We start from the raw sequence: 27,683 nt of genomic DNA, 5'->3' as shown, positions 1-27,683 counted from the left end.
GATGACTGCTAAGTTTTCTCAAGAGTTTTTGATGAGGAACTTTGTAGAAAGCTTTTTGGAAGTCCAGGTATACTATGTCAACTGGATCACCATTATCAACACGCTTGTTGACACTCTCAGAGAACTCCAAAAGGTTTGTGAGGCAAGATTTCCCTTTGCAGAAGCCATGCTGGTTCTCCCCCATCAGGGCCTGTTATTCTATGTGCTTTAGAATTTTATCCTTGAGGATGTTTTCCATCAATTTGCCTGGAACGGACGTTAAGCTAACCAGCCTGTAATTTCCTTTATCGCCCCTGGATCCTTTTTTGAAAATCAGTGTTACATTTGCAACTTTCCAGTCCTCCGGTACAGAGCCTGATTACAGGGATAAGTTATATATTTTTGCAAAGAGGTCAGCAATTTCACATTTGAGTTCTTTGAGGGCTCTTGGATGGATGCCATTTGTCTTAATTCAGTAAACGTCACATCTGGTAGTAGACACAATTGTGAACTGAAGGCCACCTAGAGGTGATGACGACTCCAAATTCAAGTTCAGAGAGGAGGACCTGAGTCAGTCCCCTCACAATTCTGAACAGCTCAGCTGGACGTTAACTTGAGGATGCAATACATGCAGAATATAATTGCTTCTTTGCTGTACATATTGTCAAAGTATAAGCCTTTAAATGGGCTTTGAGTTGTATCTAGTTAAATTAGAGTCAAGCTCCTCCACGTGCTCCATTCTTCTCCCTTGCTGCTTCAGCTCCCGTAGCTGTTCTGTATACCATGGGGCCAATTCTGATGCTGAGTGGAAAGGATGCTTAGGGGCAATTTTGTCTATTGCCCTGGTAAGTTCACTATTCCAGCTCCACCAGGGAATTGAATTGAATTGGTAGAACCAACTATAAAACCTTGCTAGGCTTCTTGGGATCCTATGGGATCCAATAGCCTTCTCAGGTGGACCATCCTAAAAAGTTCTGCACCCCTGCATAGGTGGATTGTGTTGCTATTGTCAATAATAAGTTGCTAGAACAATAATAAAACTGAATGTGACTTATAGATACATTGTTTGAGCTGAAGGTTAATAGTGGGCTCGTGATGAAGATTTCAGCTTTAAATCCTAGATGGCCTTCAGTTTGCAATTGTGTCTACTACCAGACGTGACTTTTACTGAATTAAGACTTACCAAATTATGACTTACTGGACTGGACTCTAACTGAATGTGACTTTACCGAATATGACTTTTTCCAGACTTGGTTTTTATCGAATTGTGACTTTTACCTTTACCAGACTTTTATTGGACTGGACTACTGGACTGACTGGACTGGACTGACCTTTTCTGAATCTTCTGAACTTTTTGAGCAGTTTTTACACCCTACTGTTCCTCAAGTGTCCTTACATGGAACTTCTATGGTGGAGAATGGTTAAGAGAGGAGCACCAGTGCAGGAATGCTGTACTAATGCTACAAAGCAGCATCATGCCATGGGTCACTGCTTCACCCAGTATCTGGGAGAATATACCTTCTTGTTCTCTGAACTGTGGTGTGCAGGCATCAGCTCACAGGACCAGGCCACATGTCACCAAAACATTTTTCTTTCTTGTATTATTTATATTAGTTATCCTGTAGTTCCAAAATGCAAATTAATATTTTTGAAGAGAGCAAATTTGTAATTTCAACATGGTTGCATTTGAATAATGGATAATAGACATCTGTAATTTCTCTTCTTAACAGATTTCTTTCCCTTGTAGACAGCTGTGAAAAAATTATATTTATAGTTTTCTTGATGCATAATTTTCAGCCCAGAAGCAGACTTCAGATTAGCATTCAGCTGCCAACAGGTGTCATCTTTGGTATGTGGGAACAGTCATATTTATTGGCAAGAACAGAATATTGTCACCCTCTTTTGCTTCCTGTAAGGCATTTTATAAAATTATTTTATAGTTTATGAAACAATGTCCCCCTCAAAGGCTTTATGATTCTGACACTTGTCTGTCTGAATATTTTAGTCATCAGATCTGTGAGAGAGTTGCAACACCTTACACCTGGGACAGCAGAGGCTTGCAACCGTGAATGTTGGCAAGTGTTTGTAGGGCAGCTGGAAGAAATTCAGAAGGATTAAAAGAAGCACAGAGTTCATTAGAAATGTAGGCACTAATGCTTATTTTAACCATTGATTGGAATAAATTAGGTTACTTACTTCCAGGTGACAAAATCAACTGCAACTGCATTTAGTCTGTGATTTGGCAAGGCTGTTAATCAGGCACTTGCATGTGAGCACATGGGTAGTTCTGTTCCTTCCTCTGGGGCTGCTTGTGAACTGAACACAGAGAAAATACACTTACGTACTCTTCCGGGTCCTTTTGCCAAGCTTTGCTTCTCTAAAGTCTTTCTAAACTATGGAAAGCAGAATCACTGCTATCATGAATATAATTCCGATTGCAAGATGTCATTCATTGTAAAAGACGGACCCTTCCTTCCAAACCTTAATTTGAGACATCTTGTTTTGAAGAACAATACAGAACCTCAGGGTTCCCTCATTTCTTTTTGGCACAGCGATCTTGGTGCCCTAGTCCCCCCCCCCCTTAGCCAGTTGCCCAGTGAAAAAAAAAACAACAACTCTCAAACTCCACAAAACTATTTTACTTTATTTTACCTGCAGCTTTAGATTTCTGTGCTAAAAGCTCTAAAGGATGACATTTTGGTGTAAAAAAATTCTGAAATTAGTCCAGTATTTACAATTTACAGAATTTGAGGGAAAGGACTGAACTTCTGGAAGAAGAGGGATGTAATGGGGCATTGCAGTGTGTACTGTATGTAAATTAGAGCACATGTATTTTGTATGATTAGTCATGCCTTAGAAGGGAAGTATGGCCAAAAATGTTGACAGTTTCAGAACCACCATAATTAAATAATACTGGTAACTAGGACAGCATCAATTATACTTGCCTTTAAATTTTTATCTAAAAACTAGAAATTTTATTGAGGTAGAAATTTCTCCTCCAAAACACTTTAGGTCCAAATAGTCAGTGGCTAATATTCAAACTAGCAATGAGCCAGTCATGCATCCCTCAGGGACATATTTAGGTGATGCATTGCACAATGGACTTGAGAGGGAAGGGAAGATTGTCAAAAATCACCTTTTCCCTTGCTCATGCATCAGCACAATGGTAGATTGGAAGTCAGCATTACTACACCAGAACAACCCTAGTCTGGATGTTAGCCACTGTTTTCAATCTTGTTTGGTGCCATTGTTACCACAGCTACTGCACCTTCCTCCTCTTGGAAGTCACATGGGTGATGCCACCCCAAAATGAGATAATGTACTGAACAGGATGACATCATGTTGCTGCAAATCAGATTTGGTTGTATGATGATGCCACTAAAAACTATTGGAAATGGGGCAAATATTGTCACAGAGAATACAGAAAGATAATTGGAAAAGCGATATTTCAGCATTGCTTAAAAAATTCTCAGAAAGAGTGGAAATTTTTGTGCAGCCCTACTCTTAACAAAAATGTTTACTTATGCAGTACCCTGCCTCCTCCCCACACACATGTTATGTAAATTATCCATCCATTTTATCGATATTTCTCTTGAATCTGGTGTTTTGAGTGCAATATCTGTACCATTTAAATGTGTAAGACTTTTGTGCGTACATGGCATGATGAAGAATTAAACAGGCCATGTGTGAGAGTGTGTGTTTCTGCTCTGTCTTTCAGTATATATAGTTTGTCAGCTCACTGAAGCACAAATCTGAAGAGTTGCACATGGATAGAACAAAATCTGCTGATCAGGATTTCTAAGAGAAATAAAGAATACATATTTAATACATTTTCCTTCTTCATTGAAACAGCCTTTTTTCAGACACCTCCAATGGATACCTTGTAGGATTGTGATATACATATTTAAAATGCTATACCCTGAGGCTTATGTTCACAAATCTGAGATGCCATGTAACTAAGAACTATATGAGGATGTTATGCTTATTTTGGGCTTTTGTCAGGTTTAGTGAACTTTAATGAACAGTAAGTAATAGATTCATGAAGGAAATAGGGTTTGCATGTAATTAACATTCAGAATGATGCAGATGGATGTAGCAATGATGGGAACATGTGCTCACATCATGATGAAATGCAGATTCGGGGCCCTGGAGCAATCCCAAGGATTTGGGCCAGCAGAGTTTCATCTCTGTCAGCTTTAATCTGATCTACAAATGAGCATGCAGGAAGAATCGCCAGTCACAGAAAAGCAGAGTATGAAATTGAACTTCTATTTTTCTAGTAGAAATTCTTTAAACACATCATTTAAAATAAACTAATTAACTTCAGGCTACAGAAGGCAAAGACGTACACTAAATACAGTATTCCTGATAGTGACTTAGAAGAGGAAAAATATGTGTGTGAAGAACTTCTCTTGATTGGATTTAGTTCCTGACATACTGCTTATTGTATACTCAATCTAGTCCATTGAACCCCAGCGGAGTCTGATCCTTTTGTTATAATATGTGTGTGTGAACCATCTCCCCCACCCCCGCCACCCCGCGCTTTATCCTCACACCTTCAAATGAAGTGAAAAATAATGGCATAAAAAGGATAGAATAAATCAATGCATAATGATAAAACATGAAACTGGGCAGAAAGTGATGAGCAATGAAAGCAACAGTCTTAAGAAATTGACCTTGAAAATGTGTTGATCTTTGAAAAACACCTTCAAATCTTTCTTATTCGAGATTTAGCCTGAGGCAGAGGTTTGAGGTGAAGACTGAACTCGGAGTTTCTTTGCTTGGAATCTGAGGTGGTTATCCCAGGGGTTTCTTTCAAGGACTTGTGCTTTGACATGGAAAGAAATGTGGCTACTTGTGCAAGACAAGCAAAACATGATGGAAGAATTGGACCAGGCAGAACATAAATAGGCTAATATGGAGAAAAGATCAAAAGGTTCATGCTTCATGAAAGTTAACCAAACTATTTTGCACGAATGCCATAGTTCTTAAATACTGAGGAAAGCTTCCCTAATGAGTTTTATTTATTTATTTGTTCAATTTTTATACCACATTTCATAAAGCATCCCAAGGCAGTTTATAAAAGTTAAAATACAATGAAATTCCATAAAAATCACACATAAAACCTTAAAATCAGTTAAACAATAAAACCTATAAACACGCCCCCCCAAAACACCCAACCATAAAAAAGACAACAGGACCAAGAGAGCTGAGAGACCTGGCAGCACCTAAGGGGTAAAAGCCTGAACAAATAAAAAGGTCTTTGGTTTTTGTTTTTTTTAAAAGTCGCCACTGATGTCAAAGAGCAGATATTCACTGGGAGAGCATTCCAGAGCCTGGGGATTACAATACAAACGTCTGTCCCATGCGCATGACAATTTAGCCTCTCTCAACATCAGCACATGGAGCAAAGGCCAACCTGCTGAATTTGTTGGGAGGGCAGAAGCCCTTGGGAGCAGGTGGTCCTTCAGGTATCCAGGCCTAAGGGCTTTAAAGGTAATAACCAGCATCTTGAATTGGATCAGGAAACAAATTGGCAGCCAGTGCAGCTCATTCAAAATAGGAGTAATATGCTCAGAGTGAGCCGTTCCAGGGAGAACCCTGGCAGCTGCATTCTGCACCAACTGAAGTTTATGAATATTCTTCAAGGGCAGCCCTACATAAAGCACATTGCTATAATCCAGCCATGATGTGATTAAGGCTTGGGTAACTTTGGCTAGATATGCCTTATTGAGAAAGGGATGGAGCTGGTGCACAAGCCAAAGCTGTGCAAAGGCACCCCTGGCCACCACCTCCACCTGAGCATCCCAAAGCAGAGCCTGGTCCAGCAACACCCCCAAGCTGCACACGTGCTCTTTCAAGGGCAGTACACCCCAATCCAGACTGGTTGAATCACCCTAGCCCAATTGGCTTTTCTACTGACCAGCAGTACCACTGTGTTGTCTGGATTTAACCTCAGTTTGCTAGCCCACATCCAGCCCATCACTGTCCGCCTCCAGCCCTCGATTCAGGACATCCACTGCCTCCCTAGGATCAAGTGATAAGGAGAGATAGAGCTGAGTGTAATCTGCATATTGCTGACAACTCAGTCTAAATCCCCAGATGACCTCTCCCAGAGGTTTCATATAGATTTTAAATAGCATGGGGAACAATACTGAGCCTTGTGGGACACCATAGGCATAGAGAGCAGAAGAGAAATGGCAATTTTTGATGCCCTCCCCATCTCCAGGTGAGGGCTGAACAACCCACAGAGACATATATTCAGGTGGCTCAAAGGGCTACCTGGGGAAAGGGAGGGCATCAAAATGTGCCACTTCCCTGCTGCAGTGGTAAAGTTAGGAAGTTCTGTTGGGCTGTTCTCTCACTGCACCAGTGCATCCTTGCACTCTATGTCAACCAGAAAGGAAAACTGACAATTCTACCCAAACAAGACTTAGTGATTGAGTGAGTGAGTGAGTGAGTGAGTGTCATCGAATCAGTGTCGACTCTTAGTGACTACATAGATAATTATCTCCAGGATGATCTGTCTTCTGGTTGGCCTTTAAGATCTTTCAGTGGTGCATCATTGCTGTCATAATCGAATCCATCCATCTTGCTGCTGGTCATCCTCTTTCCTTCAACTTTTCCCAGCATTATGGACTTCTCAAGGGATTTGGGTCTTCGCATAAGGTCTTTCCAAAGTATAATAGTTTGAGCTGGTCATTTGTGCCTTGAGTGAAAATTCTGGATTGATTTGTTCTATGATCCATTTGTTTGTTTTCCTGGTTGTCCATGCTATCCTCAAAAGTCTTCTCCAGCACCAAAGTTCAAAAGCATCAATACTTTTTCTATCTTGCTTCTTCGAAGTCCAGCTTTTACATCCATATAGTGTCATGGGGAAAACCCTTGTCTGAACAATTCTAATCTTTGTAGGTATAGACACATCACAGCATCTAAGTATCCTTTCCAAGGACTTTATTGCAACCCTACCAAGTGCTAGTCTGTGGCATATTTCTTGACTGCTGGATCCTTAATGCTGATGGTTGATCCTAAAAGGCAGAAGCCATCCACCACTTCAGTGTCTTCATTAGCAATTCTGAGGCTGGTTGCTGTACCCCTTGTCATTAGTTTAGTCTTCTTCACATTTAGTCGTAGTCCCATTTTTTCACGATGCTGCTTGACTTTCATTACTAGAGCTTGTACATCATCCGCATTCTCAGCTATCAGAGTGGTGTCATCAGCGTAACTTCAGCATTTCTTCCTCCAACTTTAAAGCCACGCTCATCTTCTTCCAATCCAGCTTCTCTCAGTATATGTTGAGCATATAAGTTGAATAAATAAGGAGAAAGTATACAGCCTTGTCTTACTCCTTTGCTGATCTGGAACGAGTCTGTTTCTCCATGTTCTTTCTGGACTGTGACTTCCTGTCCTGTGTATAGGGTTTCTCATGAAAACAATGAGATATTCTGGGACGCCCATTTTCCTAAGGCTATTCCACAACTTGATATGGTTGACACAATCAAAGGCTTTTCTGTAGTCAATAAAGCACATATTGACTTTTGGGGGGTATTCTTTGGCTTTCTCAATTATCCAGCATGCATCAGCAATGATGTCTCTTGTTCCTCAACCTTTTCTGAAACCAGCTTGAACATCTGGCATTTCCCTTTCCATGTAGGGCTCTAATCTGCATTGGATGATCCTGAGCATTATTTTGCTAGCATGTGAAATTAAGAATATTGTGCGATGATTTGTGCAATCTGTTAAGTCTCCTTTCTTTGGTATTGGCATGTAGACTGACCTCTTCCAATCTGTTGGCCTTAGTATGACTTAGTACCAGTCATATACATATGACTTAGTACTAGAAGTCATATATTCCTTCTTAATGTCAGCTCTTTTGTTATAATGTTCTCTGAGTAGATCTCTTAATTATGCACTGGGTTTTAACGGTGCTAAGAAGTTCCTGGTATGAACACAAATCGAGAAATTATCTTTCCCTAGAGATTGTCAGAATAAAAGGCAAAAATGCTATAAAACTTCCTTGTTTGGGCTAGCAAGTGTAGAATACTTTAACCAGTGTTTTTTTTAAAAACCCACAAAACAACAACAATGATATAGCCTTTAAAACTGGGTATTGTATTCTGGATTTTTGGTTTTGGTTTTTGGAAGGATATTTACAGTTCTGTTTTGTGTCCAACCTTAGCCCCAGAAGTGAATTTAATGTAGGCATCACTAAATTTATTGAACTTAAACATTAACTGAATTTTCTCAAATTTAGCATTTAGAATTGATTCTAATAACCTCAGATTTTTCAGCCGTAGAGATTAGTTGACTGGAACGTCACTTAATTTAGCATATCCTTCTAGTGCAAATTACAGCTTGATTAATCTATTGCGAAGGCATGTCATTGTCAGAATCACGATGACACTTGTGCTAGCTGAATCTAATGTGTAGCAGCCTGTTAGTGGGTCAAAGTTCTTCACAGCTGATGGATATTATAGTAACTGCACATTGCAGTAGATTAGAAAACTCATTTACTTTCTCTTATTCCTTCTGTTGTACATGAAGTCTGCTAACTTGCAAAAAGGGATTAGTGCAGTAATTCTCCAACTGGGAGCCTGCAGATGTTGCTGAACTACAGCTCCCATCATCCCCAGCCACAATAAATTGTAGCTGGGGCTGATGGGAGTTGTAGTTCAGCAATATCTGGAGGCTCCCAGTTGGGGAACCATTGGATTAGTGGATTGATGCAGCACAGTGTGCCGCCCATGGAACATGGGGACACCTATGCTGACTCTGTGTGAGTCCAAACCATGCTGCCACAGCTAATAGACATGGAGAGCCTTTGTGTCTCCTAAAAATTGCATCAGAGCTGCAGTGACCCTGCTTGCTTTAAGGAGCCACAGATTCTCTCCATGTTCACTAGCAGTGGCGAGCTAGCGACCCAGGTTGGACTCGCATGGAGCTAGAGTGGGCTTCCTGTTCTCTTGTGGTCAGCCCACTGAGCAGTATATAAGCCACTATGATCAACTTCCACACAGTACACTTCATAATCATTAGTAGTGTATAACAGGTGGGCAATATAAAAGTGACTAACATGATACAGTGTATCATTGGCGGTTCTCCCCTGTTCACACTGCTGCTGCTGTCTAAACACTGGCACTGCTGTGCAAGAACACTCTTGTGCAAATATATAGGACTATATTGTCCAGGACTATATTGTCCAGAACTGTATAGGCACGCTGCCATCCTTCCAGCTCCCCAGGAGCCTTCAGGTGGAGGAAGAGGAAAGACATCATCTGGCCTTGGCAGACCCCAGAGTGAGAGGCTGGGGTCCCTGCCTGGCTGCCTCCTCTTCTGCTCCCCCCTTCGTTTGCCATCTGCTTCCCCCAGGACTGTCTGTGGTGGTGAGTCCTTGCAGGACTGGGGCCAAAGGTGACTGGGCAGTTTTAGTTCCTGCGTTCCACCTGTTGCAGCTATGGCTGCCCAGGACTATATAGGCATGCTGCCAGTGGCGGTGGGCCCACCACTGGCAGGATCGCCCCTTTAGGGAGCCACTTCGGGGGGCCATGAGGGTGAGGGCCAGACCCTCTGTTTAATTATTAGATTAGGGAGGAGCTACTCAACAGTAGAGCTTCTGTTTAGTTCATTTAGCTGCTTTTAGAACTGGCCTGAAATCATTGTCATGGGTTTGGGTTCATTTGGAGATGAGGAGACGGGGGGGGGGGGCGCCATTGAATGTGGTGCAGCTATCCCAGTGGTGGTGGGGAATAGAAGGAGTAACATTGTCAGGTCAGGAGGCCGTTCCAGGAGAAGAGTGGTCAGAAATTTAATTGCTGTCCCCCCTTCTGGCTGTCCCGCCAGCTCTCTGACCTCAGGGAGCACTGCCAACAACCCACATAGCCTTATCCTGCTTCTCTGCAAGGCCAGGTCAGTCCAAAATAAATCTGAACTCATCTGTGATTTGATTATGGATGAAGGGGCCAGTCTGGTGTGTATTACTGAGACTTGGTTGGGTGAGGCTAGTGGCCCAGTTTGGGCCCAGCTTCTCCCTCCAGGATATTCTGTAAAGGAGCGGGTGAGGGGATGTGGGCAGGGAGGTGGAGTGGCTGTGGTCTATAAGGATAACATCTCCCTTACCAGGGTCCCTGTTAGGGTATCGGACCATATTGAATGTTTGTACTTGAGTTTGGGGACCAGGGATAGCTTGGGACTTCTTTTGGTGTACCGTTCGCCCCACTGCCCAATCGAATCCCTTACTGAGCTCATGGACTTGGTCGTGGAACTCACGTTGGAGTCTCCCAGACTTTTGGTGCTGGGGGACTTCAGTGTTCATTTCAGGACCAATTTGTCTGGGGCAGCTCAGGAGTTCATAGCGGCCATGACAGCTATGGGCCTATCCCAAGCAGTCTCTGGTTCAACACATATTGCAAGTCACGTGCTTGATTTGGTCTTTTACTCTGATCAGGGTGGTATTCTATGGATGAGGACTCCCCATTGTCATGGATGGACCACCATCTGGTTAAGGTTGGACTTACGACCACTTCCCACTTATGCAGGGGTGAGGGGCCTATTAGAATGGTCCTCCCAAAGGTTATTGGATCCGGTAGGATTCCAAGAAGCCTTGGAGGGTTTAATGTTGGCTTTGCCAGTGATCTTGTTGACACCCTGGTTGAGAATTGGAACAACTTGCTCACCAGGGCAGTAGTTAGTTAGTTAGTTAGTCGATTTCTATACCGCCCTTCCAAAAATGGCTCAGGGTGGTTTACACAGAGAAATAATAAATAAAAATACGATAGAACCCTGTCCCCAAAGGGTTCACAATCTAAAAGAAACATAAGACAGACACCAGCAATAGTCACTGGTTGTACTGTGCTGGGTGTCGATAGAGCCAGTTACTCTCCCCCTGATAAATAAAGAGAATCACCACGTTAAAAGGTGCCTCTTAGACAAGTTAGCAGTAGACACGATTGCTCCTACGTGTCCCCTCTGAACCGCTTCAGAACTGGCCCCTTGGTATACGGAAGACCTACAGGGGCTGAAGCGGCAAGGTAGGCGACTGGAGCGCAAGTGGAGAAAGACTCAACTTGAATCCAACAGATTATGACATAGAGCACATTTAAAAATCTATGCTCAGGCGATACGTGTGGCAAAGAAGCGGTTCTTTTCTGCCCGTATTGCCTCTGCGAGTTCACGTCTGGTGGAGTTGTTCAGGGTTGTGAGGGGACTAGTATCTGCCCCCCTCCCCTGAAACAGAATTTGGAGTCACCAGTTACCCGTTGCGATGTGTTTAAATAATTTTTCGCAGATAAAATCTCTTGGATTTGGGTTGACTTAGATCAGGGGTGGGGAACCTTGGCTCTCCTGCAGATGTTGGCCTACAATTCCCATAATCCCTAGCTATTGGCCTCTGTGGCTGGGGATTATGGGAGTTGTAGTCCAAAAACAGCTGGAGGGCCAAGGTTCCCCACCCCTGACTTAGATGGAGACTCCACAATTAATTACGTCTGCACTGGAGGTGTATGACAACTCCTCTTATGCAATTCGTCTGGGTCGGTTTCAGTTTGTGACTCCTGAGGATGTGGACAAGCTGCTTAGAATGGTGAAGCCTACCACTTGTTCTCTTGACCGTTGCCCAACATGGCTTGTTCTATCTAGCAGGGAGGCTGTTGTAGGAGGCTTGGTGGAAATCATAAATGCCTCTCTGAAGGAAGGCAGGATGCCTCCTTGTCTCAAGGAGGCAATTATTAGACCTCTTCTAAAGAAGCCTGTGTTAGATCCCTCAGAGATGAGCAATTATAGGCCTGTTTCCAACCTCCCATGGCTGGGCAAAGTGATTGAGAGGGTAGTGGCCTCTCAACTCCAGACAGTCTTGGAGGAAACTGATTATCTAGACCCATTTCAAACTGGTTTTCAGGTGGGCTATGGGGTGGAGACTGCCTTGGTCGGCCTGATGGATGATCTCCAATTGGGAATTGACAGAGGAAGTGTGACTCTGTTGGTCCTCTTGGATCTCTTGGCAGCTTTCAATACTATCGACCATAGTATCCTTCAGGAATATATGAGGGTGTTGGGGGTGGGAGGCACTGTTTTACAGTGGTTCTGCTCTTACCTCTCGGACAGATTCCAGATGGTGTTGATTGGAGACTATTGCTCTTTGAGATCTGAGCTTAAGTATGGTGTCCCTCAAGGCTTCGCACTTTCTCCAATGCTTTTTAACATCTACATGAAACTGCTAGGAGAGATCATCAAGGGATTTGGAGCTGGGTGTTACCAGTATGCTGATGACACCCAGATCTATTTCTCCATGTCAACTTCTTCATGAGCTGGGTATTTGAGATCACGTCTTCTTCATTATGAGCCCCAGCGTCCATTGCGGTCATCTGCGGAGGTCCGTCTCCAGTTGCCGCCAGTTCATCTGGTGGCCACACGGAGATGGGCCTTCTCAGTTGCTGCCCCAGGACTATGGAATGCACTCCCTATTGAGATACGATCCTCCCCATCTCTGACAATTTTTAAAAAATGCTTAAAAACCCATCTTTTTACTCAGGCTTTTTAAGCTTTTTAATAGTTTTTTAATTCTGTGATTGACTTTTAAATTGTTGGTTTTTAATTGTTTTTATGTGTTTTTATATGTGTTTTTAACTGTTTTATCATTGTGAACCGCCCAGAGACACGAGTTGGGGAGGTATAAAAGTGTAATAAACAAACAGACAAACAAAAATATGTAAAATTTTGCAATTGCGTGACACTCTGGCCATTGGAAATGGTGGCTCACACTTTGTGCCAGAAGAAAACCAGGATGGTTCAGTACCGTCAGCACTACTGCACATACCTCGAGCTGCACTTGCATTGCCGTGGAACAGCCCTGTTTCACTGTAACTTAAAACTGAGTCATTGCAGTTATGCCATGCTACTCCACTGGAAATAATGAAGCAGGATGGCATGGCTGTAAATGTGCAAGTAACGGTAAATAGCTGTTCTGTGAACAGCAAGAGGCAGTGTGAGACACACACAGAATGTGGGCAGTGTTACAGTTTGCTTCACAGAACGTGAGCCACTGACTGTAGCATCGCAGAAGTGTAGTCTCACAATTCTAAGATGTCGCACAAGAGTGCTCTTGTGCAACAGTGCCAGAGTTGGCTTAGACACTTGTTGCTGCTGCAGCAGCAGCAGCAGCAGCAGCACAGAACCACCTGAGGGATGCTGTGCATCATATCAACCAAAATATGCTGTCATTGCTACCTATAACAGAGTTATCCATCGTTGCCAGGAAACTGCTACTTGCAGCACATTTTTCCTATAAAAGGGAGAGCATTAGCCCAAATCAGGTTTAAACAAGGATAGGCCATGCTGTGGGTATTTGCTATGTATGTGGCAAACATTTGTTAAGATCCTAATTAGAGCAAGGAAATTTTCACTTTTTATTTTGTATTCTTTTCTTCTATTTTTCATTTGTCATGAACACTTCTGACAGATATTTTGTGCATGCACAAGGCACATAGCCACCTGCAGATTAACCACAGGGGCTTAGGCTGACTATGTGAACATACAGTAAGTGGTGTTCAGTGTGACTTTTTCTTTTTCTGTATAATAAGCTCCTATTTAGAGACAGATACCTAACACAGTTATTGAAACCGGTTGGTTTGTGTCGTCATACATTTGGTCAGGTGGTGTGAAGAACATAAAAGAAAATATGTCTAATCTTCCTGCTTGGGTGGTGAGTTATCTTTCGGCTTTGAATTGCATCAGAGCTTCTAATAATCTGGAGGAATTGCCAATGTCAGCCATGAAGAGAAGTGGCCCAGGCCATATCTGAGTGCTGTACTTACTGGTGCTCATTCAGTTATACGGATGACTTCCACCTCAAGGTCTGTGCACATAAAAGCTTATTTTCCAGTGGGAGAGCAGATTGGCTTTGGACTTGTTCCAGCTCACTAACTGAATGCATTTCTTTCAGATGGGAGCAATTCCTGATCCACACACCAGCAAGTGCCTAACTAGATCTGGCTTGGTCTGGAAAGTGAGTTCAGTTTCCAATGAATGGAGACAAAAAGTGATGAAGGTGTAGAGATACCACTGATGATGGACAGCAAAGTGTTCGCATATGCATAAGACCGTACCCACCAGTGTTCCCTGCCGCAAGGATTCCCAGATATTGTTGACTAAACTCCCATAATCTCCAGCCAGAGGCATTGTAGCTGGAGATGATGGAAGTTGTAGTTAACACCATTTTTGTATCCCTGATACAGGGGACATCTGGTGCCTACATGCCCTGTCTTGGGACAATGCACTGCAGGGGTGTAGCTATAATTGAGTGAATGGGTACAAAGAACCTGGGCCCCCCAGCTCCACCCCTCCCTATTTTCTTCATTATCTCCCTCACTCCGAGGGGCTGCCGGGGAGAGGGGCAAACACAGGTCCCCTCTCCCCTAGCTACACCCCTGATGCACAGAATCTCCTCTGTAGGCTTGTAGTACAGATCAAGGGTACAGTCAGAGGGAAAGCTTGAGGAGCAACTTGTCACTTTGATTTTGGGGTGGGAGAGAAGAAAGGCACCTTTGTGGGGGAGGAATGGGTTATTAGTATTGGCAGGGGGGGTTCAGTAAAATGAGGGAGGAATTCCTCAAATGTTTGGAGGGGATCTTCACCCTTGGTACAGATTCTTGGATTGTGAGGAGGCATTTAGCTTCATTGTTGTTCATATGACATGTACCTTTTGTTGCAAAACACCATATTGGCACTTCTGGGCCTTAAGAAAACTGCTCTCATGCTGAAATAAACACTTGCCCTCTTAGTAATTAAGTTACAATGGGGTAGTTGGTTAGTAGTAGTCACATAACAATTTGCCTGGATAACCATTCCAGATAAGAAACCATGATAACTTTAATAGTGGGACTTAATCAGTGAAAAGAGTCTGTGCCTAGTCTCTAATAAGGATGTGCAAACAGGTTCAAGGTCAAACAGGTTTGACCTTGAACCTGTTCAGTTTGCGAGTCCAGTGCTGGACCAAACATCCCCCGGTGTTTGGGGGGGGGCCCTCCGGAGGCACCTCCTCCCTCACCTGCCTCTGAAATTGCCCCCTCACCTGCTTTGGGAGCTCTTTGACCCATTTCTGGCCAGGCCAGGCCACGCAGAGGTCCATTAGGCATACGTGACGGCCTCCAAAATGACCACCATGATAGGGGTGAGGCCAAGGAACAGGCCGAAGAGCACCTGAACCAGGTGAGGGGGGCAATTCTGGAGGCCAGCAGGGGGAGGAAGCAACTTCGGAGGTCCCCCTGTGGCCACGCTAGCAACCCCCAGAGGAGGCTATTGATGGCTACTAGCCAGAGGGCTGTACGCCACCTATAGCCTCGGGGGCGGGGTGCCTCTGGGTACCACTTGCAGGAGTAACAGCAGGAGAGAGGGCATGCCCTCAACTCCTGCCTGTGGCTTCCAGCAGCATCTGGTGGGCCACTGTGCGAAACGGGATGCTGGACTAGATGGGCCTTGGGCCTGATCCGGCAGGGCTGTTCTTATGTTCTTATGAGGTAAGAGTAACTAAAAATAATATATTTCTTTTTCAATTCAGTTCAGTTTATTATGATCAAAGATCAGCACACAGATCAAATCCAGATACAAGAGTCCCCGAAAGTGAACATCAATACCAGTGCGTGTGTGTGTGTGTGTGTGTGTATATATATAAAAATTTTATTTTATTTTTATTTTTACATTTATATCCCGCTCTTACTTACACACACACACACACACACACACAAACACAGACATAAAATATACAATTAAGAACTATTACATAAAATTTAAAATGGAATAAGATAACAAAATAAAAAACAAAATGAATTAAGAGCCTGTATTAACCATCTCTGAAACACCATATATCGGTCAATAATTTTGTTTAATTTTATTCGAGAACACCCCTGAACTGAACCAAACAGAGAGGGGTTCGAGGGTGTCCCAGACTGAACTGGCCCAGTCCAATTTGGGTTCAGTTCAAGTCGAACTGAACCTGTCAGTTTTGTGCACACCCCTAGTTTCTAATATGAAAGGCTCCAGCTTGCTTTGAAATCTGCATCATATTCCTTTCTTCTTAATCCCAGATCTTGCTGAAGGGAAAGGGAATAGCCTTCTGTACATTCTCAAAAGTCCTCTCTTTTTGGATGATCACTTTCTTTGTTTCAAGACTGTGTCATGGCATTAAAAACAGGTTCTTTATAATTAAGCACTGACTCCTGGCTCAATTAAACCTTGCATAGTGGTGCTTCTTTGAAAAATAATTGTCTACTGGGTCATAGTAAAGAATTGATTCTTTGTTATGTAGAAGTGCATATTGATTTATGTTATTTTCCCTTTATATTTGTAATTTTTTCAGTCTGGTGTGGAATAAAAAATGAGGACTGCATGATTTTTGCCCTCCTTTGCTACTGTTTAGAAGTAGTGTGCCCACACATACATACACACACAAGAACCTCCTGTGTTCTTGCCCAGTGTTCAGTGACTCCTTCATCTGAAATACCTAGAATAGATTCTGTAACAATGAACACTTGCATGCAATCCTTCTGTTAGATCAGTGATTCTCAAACTTGGGTCCTCAGGTGTTATTGGACTTCAACTCCCATAATCCCCAACCAAAGGCCACTGAGGCTGGGGATTATGGGAGTTGAAGTCCAATAACACCTGAGGACCCAAGTTTGAGAATCACTGTGTTAGATAGTGCTCATCAATGAAAACACAGACACCATTCTCTTTTGTTGGCACTGGGCAATGAGAAGGCCGTAGAAGCAATTGGGTGATGCTTCTACTGGATCGGTTTTGACATCTTTTTTTTTTTAAATGAGAGACTAAATGGTTGCATCAAACATTACATTTTTGTGTGTACATGTAACATTGTCTAGCACATACATGACAAACACGTATTTGCAAACATTTGTGTTACAAAGATATGCACAATAGGGAGCTGAAATGGTGACAGCAGCAAACACGTTTTGCTTCTCTGTGTGTGTGATGTAGGAAGGATCCCCCATGTTGCACTCCCCAGCTTGCTTACTTTGAAGTAAATTCCACTGAAATGGGGACATAGAAGGACTGAAGGCAGGAGACTCCCAGGCAAGTGGGGCCCAGGCCTTCTGTATTAGAGCACAAGCCCTTTCCATTATTAAAGCCCACTATTAAAGTTATCATGGTTTCTTATCTGGCTTAGTATCCAGAAAAATGGTTGTGAGATTAAATCTAACCAAGAGTTACTTGGTCTGCCTGTCCCATTTAATCTGGGATGTGGGAAATCATACCTCCAAGTTATGTGCACCAAACTAGGCAAAAATCAAGGCATTCTGTAATCAGCCTTTTCTTCTCTAGATCTGTACAATTTTTGCAAGCCCTTTTTTTGTTCTAAATTTTGCAATGTTAATGACTTTGACTAATTGTCAACACCACCAATTACTATGACTGATACCTTATCATTTCCCACAATGAGCAATGCTAATTAAAATTGATCGGGCTGCTGTTCTGGCTCAGCAGCAAATTCCCCTTTTATTTTATTTTATTTTTTTTGTTTAAACATTAGCTTATTGTGCCAATTTGGTGAATTCAATAAGAAAAGCTCATTATTCTGATGTTTATTTTCTAGCAGGGGCTTGAAGCCACATTGAAAGTCAGTTACAGATGCTGCAGAAATAAAGCTGAAGGGAAAGAATTCATTTTAAAAATATCAAAGCGCATGCTAATAAGAATACTTAGCTCCATAATCATGTAAAGCTTTTTATTTTCAAGTGATAGGTACAAATAAAGCTCATAATGGGCATCCTGGTGACTGAGGTAAATAGTTTCTTTGACAGAAGAAGCAAGAGAGAAATTTGATAGAGAAACAATAACTTATTTAAGTAGCAAAAATCCAGTCCATGCTGAGCCTCCTGAGCTCACCTTTGCCATACTGCTCAAGCCATATAGAAGTAACATTGTTGCAGTTGCCCATTGGGCTGGTTTAGGGTGGCCAGATGCAGATAAGGTATCTATCTTTAAAAATCACTATCGATCATCATCATCATCATCATCAAATACATTTCTACATACTACATGGGATAAGTAACTTACTCTGGGATTTTTTATGCTGCCGCTTATTACAAAAACGTAAGAAACCCGATGCCTTCCAAAATTCCATTTTCTACACACATTATTAAAGCGACAGGAGTTCTGATCTTACTGCACCTAGGCGCATTCCAGATTAGACCCTGCAACAGGGTCACAACGTATCGGTGAAGAGTGCTCCCGCACTTCCTGTGTTGTGACACCGCAGGCCCTATGCTGTCAGCAGGGTGCCGTTCACATTTCTGATGCCTTGTTTTGGAGTTAATTGCGGCGATTTATTGCTATAGCGTTGTATGTCCGGCATTTTAAAAGTTGCTGTATTTTCTGGTGGCGAGTTTTAGTGAGACTGCTCCCCCTGCTGGTAGTTTTGTGTAATAGCCTGCCTTTACTTTATGAATGTGACTTGGCTGAACCAAGCTGTTGAGCTGCTAATCTGAAAAGCACCCTGGTCACAATAGGCTAATAGAGTTAAAGCACTACAGTTCGTATGCTCCATCTATGATCCACAAGTAAGTAGTGCCAGTAGCCAATGCATTATCTAGTGCAGCAGTAAAGAGAATGCTTGTCTAACACTTCTACCTCTGTTTTGCAGCTCCAAATGTTCTCTAGGGCTGCAGACTTGTTTGGGGACAAATCCTAAAATACTACAAGCAGAAACCATTTTGTTCTGCTCAGCATTTGTCTGAACTGATCACAATGGTCATGAATCAGGCCCAAGAGTTGGTCTAAAATTAAGATTTTTAGACCCCCCAAAACCCACCATACCCCTAAATAGACACAAAACTATACTTTCTCACCCCCCCAACCCCAGTTTTTGAGGCACATAACAGTTAAAGACTGCATTTTTATGTGCAGATAGATACAAAACAGAGGGATCACCTGAATTACTGTAGCTGATTTCCTTTCTTTGTGTTGGGGACACTAATCACAGAGGTATTGGGAATCAATTAGTCATCAAGTGCAAACCTCTGCCCAGTGGGCGAGCCGGAGTTATCAACTCACCATTTCCTCACAAATCAACTTATCACAATGTGAAAACCTGCTGGTGAATCTTGATTTTCTAATGATGACCAATTGGGATGGATCTACTGTGAACAGGGAATGGATATATTGTGTGCTCAGACAATGTAGAAAAAAAGAATCTCCTAGTAACCAGAATTTCCATTGTGCACTGTGTAATCCCTTCAGCAGCGAGTGATTGGCTGAACCAATGTGTGTGGCTGGTTTCATGTCATTGCCTGCAGAAGTGTGTGTGGCAGCTGTCAGGCTCACAGCCCAGCCAGTATTTTACAGAGGTACATAGGAAGCTGCCTTACATAAAGGTCCATCGAGTTCAATATTGTCTATACTGACGGGCAACAGCTCTCCATGGTTTCAGACCAAACTCTCTCTCAGCCCTATGTAGAGGGAGTGAGCCCTGGACATGCTGCACACAATTATCTGCAAGCATGCAGCTATGGCCCCATGCCCTAGGGGTGTGCAAACAGGTTCAAATCAGAACCCGTTTGAAGGTTCGGGGTCAAGCCAAATCACCCCGGTTTGGCGCAACCCTGGACCGAACATACCCCACCCCACCCTGCAGTTTGGGGGTTTGTCAAGCATTATATTTTTATATAATAAAATTCCCCCTTTTAAAAACTTATGCCCTCCGGGGAGGGTTCTCCAAGGCGGGGGGGGGGTCTGTGGAGGTTCCCCCTCCACCCCACCAGCCTTCCCTCCTTCAAAAATGGACCCATTCAGCCATTTTTTGGCCCATCCGGGCCTTTTCCCACAGCACGGTGGCCATTTTGGAGGCCCATTGCGCTGCCACAGCAAGACCATTTTTGAAGGAGGGAAGGCGAACAGCCACAGACACAAACACCTCCTGCCACCTCAGAGAACCCCTCCCCAGAAGGGGTAAGTTAAAAAAAATTTTTTTGAAACGGTTCTTATGAACTCCCCCCCCACACACAAACCAGACCAAACTGAGGGGCAGGGGGTGTTGAGGGGGTTCTGGACCAAACTGGCCCAGTCTAGTTCAGGTCTGGTTGGGACTCAAATCGTACCGGACCAGCTGGTTCCGTGCACACCCCTACCATGCCCTAAGTGCTCACATGTAGTCACCCATCCAAATGTAAACCAAGGTGGATCCAGCTTTGAAAGTGGTCTATTCATGCTCACTACCTGTGGGAACTAGAATAACTGTGCGGTAATTACAGCCACTAAATGTCTAGTACCCATGCTTACACAGTTTTGGTGTCCAGTGAGCCCACTGACAGCCCTGTGCACCATAGGTGGTTCCATGGAAGCCACTGAGCATCTGAACCAGTTGAGAGTAACCTGATGTTTTTCAATCATGGCAGCATACATAGAAATAGAGTGATTTTTTGTATTCACTGGGATCCTTTTTAAAAGATCCATTGTGCTTACATTATAATTTAATAGTTACTGTTGTCATTCAGAGTTGCTGTCACTCAGAGTTAAGATGAAACCAATATAAAAATATTTGTGCTACAGAAGTGTCAATATTAAATAGCTCAAAATAGACATAAATCAAGGGTTTAATTAGCCAGAATTCTGTCTTCTATCGCTTTTCATATGAAGTCACACTGGGTGCTGTGGCACTAGGGAAGTTGTCTCCTAAAAAGCCTATTTTATAAAGCAGTTAACACCCCGTAGGTTTTCGCCTAAGTAGAATCATTTCCCCCCCTTGTGCACAATGATTTTGCCACCTCCACTTGGTGGAGCTCTGAATGGCAGGTGGACTAACAGTTTTACCAGCACACACCCATCAAGCAGGCACGGAGGGAGGCCAGCGGCAGCCAGGGTTCAGCCCACCACCATGGCCCCCCATCCCCTCCCCGAGTCAGCGTTTGATGCAGGGAGCGGTTAGCCATGCCTCCTGCATTTGACGTGAGATGCAGTGGTGTGGTTTAGGTCCCAAATGGGGCCGCACGGCCCTGTTTGGGAGCTAAATCGGCCAGTGCTGCTTTAAAGGGCAGGGAGATAGATGCAGGAGGTGTGTCAGGGGTGTGAGGGGCGGCCCCTGAGGGGTGGCGGCCCAGGTTCTTTGAACCTATTCGCTCAATGGTGGCTCTGCCCTTGCCATCAAGTCCAGATTTTCATGCTTGCTATAAGATGAATTCAGGTTTTTATACAAGTTGAACCAACCTTACCCCAGCTTAAATCTAAGTTTGATTGTTCTGACTTGTAGATAGGACCATAATGGCTTTATGTACCAAATACCTAATATTTTTGCACTTGAACTAACTTTGTTGTATAACTGAAAATATTTTATTATAGATCATATATCAAAATAAATTACATTACATTTCATTAATGTAACAGTTTAGAAACATAGTGTGGTAAACATTTGTTTAAAAAATATGTAAAGGGACAGGTTAACTCACCTGTCCAAGATGCTCCCCCTGTCACCACTGTTCCTTCTGCTTTTTCTCCTCCTATTGTTCTGTCAGAGAGAGAGAGCCTGGCCCATTAACAGTCTACATGCTGCTTCCCACATGTCCTGCTTCCATCATCACTGAGGAGGAAATAGAGTTGAACTACCCAATTGCCTTCCCCTTGCAGCTCTTTCTCACTTTTCTGGGAAAGGAAAGCAGGCAGCAGGCATCTGGGTAGCTTCCTCTTCCATCTGGGCAATGGTTAGGTGGAAAAGGAAGGAGGTGGACAGTGTTTTGGCTGCATATTACTTTTTGGGGTCATGGTGGCAAAGAATGGAAAGGTAGTAGATTGTGAGGATGAGCATCCTCTGATTCTCCACCATCACTTCTCTGCTGCACATCTGTAATGAACACACCACCAACTTTAAGTGCAGCAGGGTGCCCATGCATTTATAACAGCAACAGAGGGCCTCTGCCCATATAATTTATTTAGTACACAAGTCTGGGTCATTTTGGAAATAATAGGGCTTCCTATTTATGGGAACTAAACTCCCATCAGTAACACTGTTTCCTATGGTGAAATTGGTTCTAAGTTAATACATTTAAACTAAAGAAAGTTTTTGGGAAGCAACTTTGTTGTAGGTCTGAGGACTGGCTGTAGTGTGAACACTTGGAGGCATCTTTGGAAAGGGCCTAGAATGTTCTAGGATCAGGTAGCCAATCATTCCAGAGAAGCTGGAAATTGGTGATATTTAATACAGACATACACACATTTATATCTGAATTACTTCTTGGTACCACACACTTCTTCCAAGAAGCTTAGCAGCCTTTAACCCAGTCTTTAACCAAGACACAGCCTTGCCCATAAGAGCATGCATTCACTTTCAGAAATGATTCCATTTGGTTCAGGTTCTGTTCATTCTGAAATGGACATGACAACACATGGATGGTTACAAACAGGTTCCCCCTTCCCCTGCCAGAACTCCATTTGTTGCCCATTCTTTTCTTTTTTTCAAAAGACAGAATTCTTACTTGTTTTTCAGTGCTGCCTTGTTTGGGATATAGGAGCTGTAAGTTGCAGCAGACTCCTGGTCAGCACCATTTTGAATACCCGTAACTGTCCTAGGACACAGCATCAATCAGAGGCAGTGTGGGAACAATGCTGTATCCTGGAAGAGGTATGGGTATTCAAAATAGCACCTATCAGAAAGTAGCTACACAGCAGAGCTCCTACCCCTGAACACAGAGGTGACTGTGAAAAACAAGTTAAAGTAAGTTATTTTTACATGAAATAAATTAAAATGAATGGAGGGTTTAAAATAAATTTGAACTCTTTGAATCCATGCCAAAATGAAGAATGCAGATAGAAAATGAATCACAATAGGAGCTCTGAAAATGAAAAGGACCTCACAACAAAAATTGTTTGCACATTTATACTTTTCTAAGATCAACAGAAAATTACTGAGCAGATATTTGGACTTGAAGTCTTCCAACTTCAAGTCAACCCCATTATCTGCTACACCACACAGGCTGTCACAATCACTAATGTATAGTTTTTACAGTATACTAGCTGACCGGGCGCATAGCATCTGCGCCCCTAGTTCTCCTTGACTATTGCCCCCCCTTCAGCCCCTTCTCCCTAACTCTTCCCCCAGGAGGCTCTGATGCATGCCTGGCCCGCTTCTCCCCACCGCTCCCCGCTTGTGGTTTCTGGCCGGCTTGCCGGCCCATTCCCTCCTGCCGCCATCTCCTCTTCCTGGTGGCCTAGCTGCCTCCTGACCCTGGCGCAGGGCCCGCCACCGCCTCCTCCTCCTCACTGTGGCCAGTCCCGCCGCCTACCCACTGGCCTGCCGCCCACTGCCATTTCCCCCGGCAGCAGCTCAGTGGTCTCCTAAGTCCTGCTGCATGCAAACCTCCGTCACCCAGTCAATCCAGTGCCTCAGCCACCCAGCCAATCCGCTGAGTGCCAGGTCGTATCCCCACACATCTGGGACAGGCACGTCTACGTTAATTAATAATAATAATAATAATGTTAAAGCTATATCCTGTTTGCTTTAGAATGTGAAATTTAGGAGATTGGAAACTATGTTTTTTTTCATCTACAGAGCAAGATTCACCACATTGGAACACAAATAGAAATACATAAATGCCTAGTTTAGGTTTAGAACTCCCCATAGTTATTGAACATATCTCTCATGACCTTAGAAGATTGATCTTATTTACACTAATGAGGAACAAACCTCCGAAACCTTCCATCTTTTACTGAAATATACATCCAACTATAGTATATATAATGAAGACACCAGCTAAATGACCTGAAATTGATATAAATTCTCAGTGATTTGCCTTTCTTCATATTGTATGTCAGCCAGGCAAGAAATCTTTTTCATTTACAAGTCAAAAGTAACTTTTTCAGAAACAACCAGTTTTAGGGGGGAAATACAAATGAAAGAGAAAGTTTTGGGGCTTGTGTGTGGCTCCCCCCACCCAACGAAAAAGAGCATGCCCTTTGCAGAACTCCTTGTGCTAATGGAAGCGAATTATCTTCTAATAATAGCAACATTAATGCCTGTCACCCTTGAAGCTCAGTACACACCATCGCTTTCCCTGAGAAATGAAGGTGCATGCCATTCTGCTGCCGGAAAGAGTGCAAATGCAGTGCAGTGAGTGATACTAGGAAGGATACTTTGCACTTCTGTAATATCCTCTTGGTAACATCTATGGATCATTTATGAGCACTTAACAAGTATGAAGCTTTACAATTCTCCCTTAAGGTCACACAGCCATCAGTGGAGAAGGAATAGATGTCAGGTCTTCTGACTGAGAATATTGATCCCTTAGTCTGTCCCTTTAAGTCATGACATACACAGGACACTTTCTAAAAATATTTCAGTGAGTGGTGGAGATAATGAAATCTAGGGTTTCTTTAGCTGTATATTTGGACAAAAAAAAGACACCAAGGGAAAATTGGAACAAAACAAATTACTGAAGGGCGGGCCTCTGGTGTGATTCTAAGTACATCTGTTGAAAATGAAATCAACAGGACATACCAAGTAGCAGATGTATTTAGGACCAAAGCACAACCTTCCTCTAGTCTACCTACTGGAATCAAGCCTCTGTTATTTCTCCACAGAAGTTACATTTTGTTGCTACATCCCATCCTGCTTTCACCTGCTACAATAAAGCAAAATATTGGCTGACATTCAAATTAATGCTGCATTGACATGCCAATATTTTCTGGTGTGTGTGTGTGGGGGGGGAGGATATTTTTTGTGATCCCACCTTCCTTCCTCGCCACATGTGCCTTCTGAAGCTATGTCTCTATGATCCCACCCTTGTACATCAGTGCAGTGTTATTTCAGGTGACATCAGTGCAGTGTCATTTCAGGTGTCAGCCATGATTTATATGTCCAGAAGCCATTTTATGCATTCACACTTTTAAAGTTATGAGTAAATATTTTATATATGCTTGTAAAATATAATGGATATTCATGGCAAGCATGTATTATATCATTATAGTCACCAAGAAGACAAGATTCACTGCAGGTCTTTAACCCATGTACTCTTTGTGCTGATTCAGATCTAACTCCAGACCATGGTTTTGTCCAACATGAATGAACCTCTGAAGACATTTGGGTTAGTGCACTTCCCCTCATTTTCTTCACAACTCTCTCTTTTCTTCCCTCATATGAAGCAAAGCAACAACCAGAAAACTATGGTTTTTCACAAGCCATTGTAATACTAGTGCCCGCATGTGAAACACAATTAGAAGATATTTCTGGTTGTTCTTCACCAAAACAATTCTTATTGGACTGGCTCAAATATCTTATGCCTTAGGTGCCAGACTAGATCATGAATAACAAATAAGGTATTTCATTATATTTTATTAATCATTTATATGGCCCTTCTAATGTGTAAAGTGTTTTACAATATTTATTTAGCTCTTCTGCCTGTAAAATGTCACCTTGCTCTTCAGTCAGCTTTCCACCATAGGCGGATTACGGGAGAGGCAGTGGAGGCAGCTGCCTATGGCGGCAAATATCCCCCTCAGCGGCATTTTTTGAAATAAATGCATACATTACAATATGGGGTTTTTTGTCTTGAAAACTCTCAGTGTGGGTTTGGGTGGCCGGCGGAAGGACAGGGAAGGCATTGCAGCAGCAGCCAGCAGCACCTGGCTGCAATAACGTTGTTGTTGTTGGGGCTGGCCAGTAGGGGGCTTCAGTCAGACTGCTGGCTGCTGCGCCGGCTGGGGCTGGGAAAGGGAAGGAGGATTAGATCGATAGATCTCTGTCTCCAAAGTAGATGCAGGGGGCATGGCCACTAGTTGCTCTAAGTCTAGAGCCACAGGTCTCATTTGTTCTAATGGGGCATTTGCACAAGAGCACCATAGTGCCAAAGTGCAATCCTACGAATCCCTGTTTTAGTGCAGCTAAGCCGTTCTGACTTGCGCTAGTGCAACTCTGCTTTGTTCTTCCTGCTTTTCATTGCTCTGGATGTTGGCCAGTATTTTTAAATCCTGTTGATTTCAATGATAAAGCGTGATTTCATTTCCTCTCTCTCACGGATGTCAACAAAACTTGAAGACGTTTAACTTTGACTGAAGCGTGCCTTTTGATGCTTTATTTTTCAAGAGAAAAACATTAAGGCTATTCATACGACCGGAGGCAGGGCGGGTGGGCGGATGGCGGGGTGGGGGGAGGCTGAGCTGAACTTAGCTTACCCCAGACAATCTCCTTGCCCTCCCCACCACCTCCTGGCCATGCAGCTTGGCCGCACACACAAATGGCTCTCCTGTGAGCCACGTGGCTTTCTGGAGGAATCCCACAATGTACTGTGTGACAAGCATGGTACATTGGGGGTTTCCCCCATCAGATGGGCACTCTAGGCATCCGTCTCTGTGTCTGCTTGGGCTGCAAGCAGCCCGAGCAAACTCACAATCCTCACTGCCAGGTAAAGGGCACGCTCGGAGCTTTCACCCTGACTAAAGGCTGGGCCAAAAAGGTGGGCTAAGCACTGTGGCAGCACCAGGATCCACCTCGAACCCAGTGCTGCACACAAGCAGCCTAATCCAGGCTGGGCTGCCCTAGCTGTGGGTAGGCTGTTTGTGAGAACAGAATTATTGTTTAATTTAAATGATATTGTTCCTTCTGCACATCTACACCTTCATTTTTTTCCCCATTCCAAAACAGAATAGCTTTATTTGTGCTCTTCCATACTTTTCATTTCTGTTTGAATTTTCTTTAAGCTTTCCAGCATATTTCATGCCTGTTTGGGGGAACATACATCATCAGTTCAACAATATATTCTGCCCGTTGGACATAAACAGAAATGAGGCCTGCTGTTGACCTTTCTTTCCCTCCTGTGTGACCACTGACTTTGATTCAGTCACTTATTATTTATTTTTCTCTGTTGTACATTCAGAATCCAGGCCATTAAAGTTTTTCATTACATTTAAAGACAGTGAGAAAGGTAATTTCCTGTTAACATTACACACAGTAATGCCTCCTTTGAAATTGCTGAGAGTAGAAAATAGAAGCCATTAGTTAGTTAATGAAAGTTGTACATTCTACTTTCTTGTGATCCTAAGGGTTAATTCCTGTGGCCCTTATTTACCAAAAAGGTCACGGAAAATTTAGTAGATGTAGCATCTGTAGTGGTCCTTAGATTACTGTTGAGTATATTCATCAATCACACTATCTGTGTCCTTCAGGACTTCTTACTGTAGCTCCCTGGTAGGCCCCCTATGTTTCCAGAATGACTCTCCTATCACTTACTGAAAATTTAAAACCACTTTTCAAAACTGGAACAGAAATCTCATTTTAAATTGCAGTACATCTGACTAAATTGAAATAGTGTGATGTGTTGCATCATAGCTACTGCTATTGTTTTATTCATTTATTTGCTGGCTAGCTAACAGCATAATGTAAAATGACTTTTTTTTAAAAAAGTAAAAACAATAGTATTGATATTTAAAGATAAAGCTGTGCTGCCAAGTTGGTGTCGACTCCTGGCGACCACAGAGCCCTGCGGTTTTCTTTGGTAGAATACAGGAGGGGTTTACCATTGTCTTCTCCCGTGCAGTATGAGATGATGCCTTTCAGCATCTTCCTATATCACTGCTGCCCGATATTAGGGATGGGCCCGGACCGGTCTGGAGGCCATTGAAAAGGCCTCCGGCCCGGCCCAGTCCGGGCCTGGGTGGTTCGGTCCGGGGGTGGGGGGGTAGCTTTAAGAGCAGCGGGAGTGTTTACTTACCTCTCC

The 27,683-nt window shown here is 43.2% G+C and overlaps 1 protein-coding gene across 17 annotated transcripts in view; it reads left to right on the top strand.

Moving 5' to 3' along the window:
* Positions 1-27,683, top strand: part of DAB1 (DAB adaptor protein 1) — a 1,026,794-nt gene that overhangs the window by 470,964 nt on the left and 528,147 nt on the right. For 2 of the 17 annotated variants that reach the window (XM_053244283.1, XM_053244286.1), the window contains 2 exons: positions 13,916-13,978; positions 25,000-25,055. The exons of 10 other annotated variants lie outside the window; for them this stretch is intronic. The gene's annotated coding sequence lies outside the window, so the exon portion shown is untranslated. Of the gene's footprint in view, positions 1-13,625; positions 13,827-13,915; positions 13,979-24,999; positions 25,056-27,683 lie in introns of all 17 variants that reach the window. 5 more of the 17 variants (XM_053244287.1, XM_053244281.1, XM_053244278.1 and 2 more) reach the window with 4 other exon arrangements.

The sequence above is a fragment of the Hemicordylus capensis genome, chromosome 4 (assembly GCF_027244095.1).
Source record: "Hemicordylus capensis ecotype Gifberg chromosome 4, rHemCap1.1.pri, whole genome shotgun sequence".
Taxonomy (NCBI): Eukaryota; Metazoa; Chordata; class Lepidosauria; order Squamata; family Cordylidae; genus Hemicordylus; species Hemicordylus capensis.
The sequence above is the reverse complement of the archived record's forward strand: the minus strand, read 5'-3'. Positions and strand labels throughout refer to the sequence as shown.